Below are 7,044 nucleotides of genomic sequence, written 5' to 3'. Positions count from 1 at the left end.
TGCTGCACACTTATTTGTTTCTAGGAGAATAATTGATAGATTGTGTAGACCTTGTGACTATTATATTGTGGGGTTTGGGGCCTTATTGCGTACTGGGGAGCTGGTAGTCTCTAGGAGATGGGTTAGGTCATTGCTAGTGGTGGTTGACAATAGAGAACTATAAGTGGATTTGATTAAGTTGGGTATGGATGGTTTCAACATGATTTTGGGAATTGATTGGCTATCCAGGTACGGGGCGACTATAGACTACAAGAAGATGATGGTGACTTTTGAGCTTAAGGGTGACCACCCCTTTGTTTTTTTTTTTTGGCACTATGCATGGACACCGTATTCCTATGATGTCAACATTTAAGGGTATAGATCTATTGCAAGAAGGTTGCATATGATTCCTAGCTAGTGTGGTGGACACCACTAAGGTCGTGCTAGTTAGATCAGAGGATACCAAACTAATTTGTGAGTTCTTAGATGTGTCCCCTGGGGACTTACCAGGATTCCCATCGCATCAGAAGATTGAGTTCGTTATTGAGTTGGCTCCATACAAAATGACTCTGGAAGAACTAAAAGAGTTGAAGGTGCAGTTGCAAGAACTAATGGACCTAAGATTTATCAAACCTAGCTTCTCACCTTGGGGTGCACCAGTTTTGTTTGTAAAGAAAAAAGATAGGACCCTGAGAATGTGTATAGATTACAAGGAATTGAACAAGCTGACTATCAAGCACAAGTACCCACTACCAAGGATTGACAGGTAAGAGAGTGTTCTTGAAGATTGATCTTCGATCTGGTTATCACCAACTGAGGATCAAAGAGGAGGATAATTTGAAGATGTTCATTCGCACAAGGTACGGGAATTACAAGTTTCTAGTCATGTCATTGGGGTTGACCAATGCCCCAACGATGTTTATGGTTCTGATGAATAGAGTATTCAAGGAATATTTGTATCATTTTGTGATTGTCTTCAACGACGATATCCTAGTTTACTTTCAGACAGAGGAAGAGCATGAGAAGCACCTTCGGTTAGTATTACAGATGTTAAGAGAACACCAGTTGTATGCCAAGTTTAAGAAGTGCGAGTTCTGGTTACTGCAGGTGACATTCCTTGGTCACATTGTTAGTAGAGATGGGATTAAGGTTGAAATGGTTAGGGGCTGACCAAGGCCAACAAATGCATCAGAGATTAGGAGTTTCCTTGGGTTGGCACAATATTATCGACGCTTTGTGGAAGGATTCTCAAAGAGTGCTACACCACTATCAGAATTGACATGCAAGAACTTGAAGTTTGCATGGTCAGACAAATGTAAGAACATCATCCAAGAGTTGAAGCGACCACTGATTACTGCTCCGATGCTGAGCCTTCCTTCAGATGGGGGTAAGTTTGTGGTGCATTGCGATGCATCGAGACTGGGTTAGGATGTGTGCTAATGAAGACTGGGATGGTGATTGCCTACGCATCACGACAACTGAAGAAATATGAACACTGATACCCTACTCATGATTTGGAGTTAGCAGTGGCGACATTTGCATTGAAAGTGTGGTGGCACTATTTTTACGGAGAAAAGTGCGAGAACTACACCAATCATAAGACTTTGAAGTATTTCTTCACTCAGAGGGACATAAATATGAGACAGAGACGTAAGATAGAGTTGGTAAAAGATTATGACTATGAGATTCTTTACCATCTAGGGAAAGCCAATGTGGACGTAGACGCTTTGAGTCGAGGAGGTCCAGGACAATTTTTTAGTTCAAAGCAGATATCGAATGAATCGGTAGAAGACATGAATAGAGCGTGGATACAGTTGGGGGTGGACTAGTTGGCCAATATTACCTTGAAGTCCACTATTTCGGAGAGAATAAAGGAGAGCCAGATGAATGATTCCTAGTTGATAAAGCCTAGGGAAGACGTTCTAGCTGGAGTAGCTAATGATTATTCTGTCATAGAGATGGGTTTGCTAAGATACAAGGATCAGATATGTGTCCCGACGGACGTGGGTATCAGATGGGAGATTCTTGATGAATCTCATACCACACCATATTCATTACATCTAGGTACCATGAAGATGTATCAGGACCTAAAGTCTTTGTATTGGTGGCCTGGGATGAATAAAGATGTGATCGACTTTATGGCGAGGTATCTAACCTGTCAGCAGGTGAAGGTTGAACACTAGCGCCTGGCGGGGTTGTTACAACCTTTAGGTATTCTTGAGTGGAAGTGGGAAGATGTCACTATGGATTTTGTAGGAGGCTTGCCTAGAACAGTGGGGCAACATGACTCGGTATGGGTGATTGGAGACAGGTATACCAAGTCATCTCATTTTCTGCCTGTGTGAACAAAGTTTACCCTGGACCATTATGCAGAACTGTACGTGAGGGAGATTGTACGTCTCCATGGGGTTCCAAAATCCATAGTGTTAGACCAGGATTCCATCTTTACCTCCAAGTTTTGGGGAAGCATGCAGAAGGAAATGGGATAACTTACCATCCCCAGACAGACTGTCAGTCTGAGAGGACGATTCAGATATTGGAGGACATGCTTAAGGCATGAGTATTAGATTTCGAGGGGTCCTAGAGTAAGTATCTTTTTTTTATTGAGTTTTCCTACAACAATAGCTATCAATCAATGATTGGAGTAGTTTCATATGAGATGCTGCATAGTAGGAAATGTAGGTCGCCCATTCATTGAGATGAAATGGGAGAGAGGAAGTACATGGGTCCTGAGATGGTTCGGAGAACTAGTGAGGCTATTGAAAAGATCAGAGCTTGAATGCTCACCTCACAAAGTAGACAGAAAAGCTACGCTGACCCTAAGCATAGGAATGTGGAGTTCTAGGCTGGGGACCACATTTTTCTTTGAGTTTCACCATTGCGGGGAGTAAAGTGGTTTGGGAGGAAGGGCAAGATGAGCCCTAGGTTTGTGTCACCTTTTGAGATCCTAGAAAGGATCGGGCATGTAGCCTATGAATTGGTTTTGCCCTTGTCATTATCAGGAGTCCATAATGTGTTTCACCTCTCAATGCTTCAGAAGTATGTGTCGGACACGACCCATGTGTTGGGTTATGAAGCTCTGGAGATACAGACACATTTGTGTTATGAGGAGGGACCGGTTCAAATCCTAGAAAGAAAAGAGAAGGTTTGAGGAACAAGACAATTCTTCTATTTAAAGTTCTGTGGAGAAACAACAAGCATGAGGCAACGACCTAGGAGCTAGAGTCAGATATGCGGGATCAACATCCCAAGTTTTTTGGGTAAATTTCGAGGATGAAATTTCTATTAGGAAGGGATAGTTATAACCTCCAAAATTTGCTAAAATGGCTTAGTGCATTGAATAGTGGGCCAGGAGGGAATAATTGGGTTTCTATGTGTTAATATAATTTAATTGTGATTATCTAAATTATATGAGTTACATTGTGATAAGACTAGTTATGCATGTTTATGTGTGTTAAATATGCATGTGGGATCATTTTCGTTAAAAATGACATTTTTGTAATTTTGATGCGTTGAGGGTATAATTGTAATTATATGTATTATGTGATTTGGACCACGTTATTATGTGGATATATTTGTAATATTCAGCTTGAGTTGACCATTTCCAGAAATTTGGTGGAAAAGTCTTAACGGGGATTTATACCCACCTCGGGGTGAGCCAAAGGGTATTTTGTTAATTTTGCGTATGTTGGGAATTATTGGAACGTTAATGGAGGAAATTTTAATATTTGAAGGAATAGTAAATTAATTGGGAATTTAGGGTGTTAATTGAGGTTTAGCGGGATTAGTGGCAAAATGACCAATTTTCCCTTGGGTGATGCTTTGAATAGATTATAGATGAAGGGTAATTTGGTAATTTGGCAAAAGGGGTAGGCAATTTCAGCTAGTTATTTGGGCAGCCTTGTCTTCATGTTACTCCCTTGTTTCTCTTTTTCTTGGTTTCTCTCAACGTTCCTAAGTGTTGAGCAGTTGATTTGAAGAAAAGGTTGGTGAAGCTTTGGGGAAATTCTTTGAGGAATTTACCAGCAAGCAAGAAGATTAGAAATTGTTGGAGACTTCAAAATGAAGCTAGGATTTCATAATTCAGAGGTAAAATTTCTATTCCTTATCTTTGGTGTTCTTCTTAGAAATTTTAAGGGTTTATGGAAATGTTGAATTTTTGTTGGTTTTGGGTGATTTTGGATGCTAAATTAAGTGTAGAAACTAGTTTAAAATAGTTATAAGGCTTGGAGTTGTTGTTTGGTAGATTGAACTTTGTTGGATATTTTGATTTTTGGAGCTTAAGTCGAGTTTGAGACTCAACTATGGCCAAGTGTAATTTCAATGAGTTTTGGTGCATTTCTATGGAATTTTGTGGTTGATTGTTGTTTGCCTATGTTGTTTGAAGTGTATTGTGGTATGTAGCTAGCTGTAAATACCTGTTTTAGTAGAGTTTCAGGTCTGGTTTCAAATGGGATTCACAAGGGAGAAATTGGGGAAGAACACTACAAATTTCTTGGCATTTTTGGGTTTCTGGTGACCTAGTACGACTACACTAAGTATCTAGAACCTTAGAAATTAGGTTTCAATATGGGGGTTCGAGGCCTGGGGCGTGACTACGCTAGTGCCCCAGAAATTGATTTTGCTAATTTTATGATTAGGGCTTTGGAGGTTCGGGAATGCCTTTGGGGACCCACAATGGGGCTAGGTGGACGTTTCTAACGTTTCGACGACTGGGAATATTACCTCTATAAGCTGGGGTTCAGAGTGAGCCTCGAGATTTGAATTCAATCCCTAATAGGAATATATTTTTGTTGTGACTAGATTTCCTTAAGGCTCATGATCGGGATCACACTTGAGGGAGTAACGTCGTTCACACAGAACTCGAGGTAAGAAAATCACACCCGTGTTTATATTAGGGCTTGAGATCCTGTGATTGAACGTGGGTATAACTTTGTTTGGAAATGTTTGTTTGAGTATGAATAACTGTCTTTACAAAGTTATCTTATGTATGTAATGTATGCCTGTTTATATCTGGAAGTGTAATACGCACTGGTATGATCCTATGGCCGCTTGAAAAGTTTGGTGCACATTTGAGTGACCTTATGGCCACATAAAAAAATTGAATATTGCTGAGCATTGTTTATAATTATTAAGCAGGATATTTATAATTGTAATCTATTGATTGTCTGTATGATTAATTTATTTTTCTTGTTGGGCCTTGGGTCACGGGTGCTACTTAGTGAAGGTAAGGGCTTGAGGAAGCTGGTCCAGCAATGAGTTGGAGAGCTGCGAGGGCGGCGTGTACATATGCGGGCTGCTCGACCGCCACGGTCGAGACTTCTTTTGGAGATCTAGGGTTTAGTTGTTTCGCCGCTTAGGTCAGCTATTATGTACCTTACTTGTTTTCGTTTTTATTAATTGTAAACTTTCTTTTTGGGATATCGTGTACATACCAAATCATTTAATGAAAAGTACCATTCTTTTGACCGAAATCTTTTATACCAGATTTTTAGTTAACTATAATTACACATTTTAGTCCATACAACTCGCTTAACGAGTTGAACACAATTATAAACACATAGTGTAACAATCCTGGTTTAGTAGGGCATTACTTTTGGGATTTGTGCCCTTAAAGCGTATTTCTGTATGAACGATTACTGTTAATTAAATAAAGTTAATATTATGCACACATATTTGTATTTAAGAATACATTACATTTATCATGAAGATCCAATATTATTAATGTGCTCTTGAATTAACACTACAACAAATTTGATATACAATGACTCCCTACAATGTCTTACACCAATGGTGTAAGACATTAAAACTTATCAGGGGTTTTAAATGTCTAATGGTGTAAGACATTGAAAGTTTATATTAATGGCTACAATTGGAAGACAGTAAAAATGGTGGAAGACGTTGGAAATAGACTGGGAAGTGTTCATGGGTACATCCAACGTCTCCCGTTGGGAGACGTGGGACACGTGGCACGTCTCCCAGTGGGATACGTTGGATGTACAGGGGAGTACATCCAGCGTCTCCCACTGGGAGACGTTGGATGTCTCCACTTATAAAACTCTACACAGCCTTCTTCCTCACACACATTCACGAAGCCGAGAGCAAACCAGAGAGGAATTGGGCGAATTGGGGCTGCGTTTTTAGGGTTCTAAGGTAAGTTTTTTTTTTAATTTTCTTGATTTTTAGTTAATTATTTTGCAAATAAATCATAGGTTTTGCATTAGGATGAGTAATATACATGATTTTGTGTTAGTTTTTCATTTTTATGCATTTTTTTATATACATTGTAGGATTTTGTGGTTTTTTCATGGAAGTTTTTTAGGGATTTATGATTTTTTAGTTTTTTATTAATTTAACCTATCACATTGTATAGATTTCATTAGAGTATATATGTTCATGATTTTTTTAAATTTTTATCATTTTTTATTTCGAAATTTAGATATATTTTTGTATATTTGAATTTTTTTTTTTAAATTGTAACTATTTTGTTATTTATATAGTTATGTTAAAATAAATTTATTAAATAATTTATAAAATATAAATATATGAAAATTTTTATGTTTTTGTTGATTATTAAGTTTTTAGGTTATGAAATTTTATATTGATTTTTGTTTAGGTTATAATTAGTGGCACATTGGGATTTTTTTTATTTGTTTACCAATATCATTTACTATTATTAGATATTTAGTGATATTTGTTTAATAATGTTTAACATATTAATTAATTTAATTTCATAGGTTGTGATTTTTGTGGTGAGATTTTAGAGAGTATTTTGCATCAAAATTCCTATATCAATCACACATTTGAGGTAATTAAGTTTCTAAAATTACAATAATACGTTATATATTGCTAGATATTTAGTAATGTTTTATTTATTATTTATTAATTTAATTTTATTGGTTTGTGGATTTAATAACGAATTTGATAACTAAGTGAAGTAATTTTGCTAGCTTTTGGATTATTGATTGCAAGAGGTACATATATATTCTCTTACTTCTACTTTTAATATTATTAAAAAAAATGTTAGAGGAGTTTGAATATCTTAAATATTCATCCATAGTGAAG

The sequence above is a fragment of the Humulus lupulus genome, chromosome 9 (genome assembly GCF_963169125.1).
Source record: "Humulus lupulus chromosome 9, drHumLupu1.1, whole genome shotgun sequence".
In the NCBI taxonomy this organism is placed as follows: domain Eukaryota; kingdom Viridiplantae; phylum Streptophyta; class Magnoliopsida; order Rosales; family Cannabaceae; genus Humulus; species Humulus lupulus.
The sequence above is the reverse complement of the archived record's forward strand: the minus strand, read 5'-3'. Positions refer to the sequence as shown.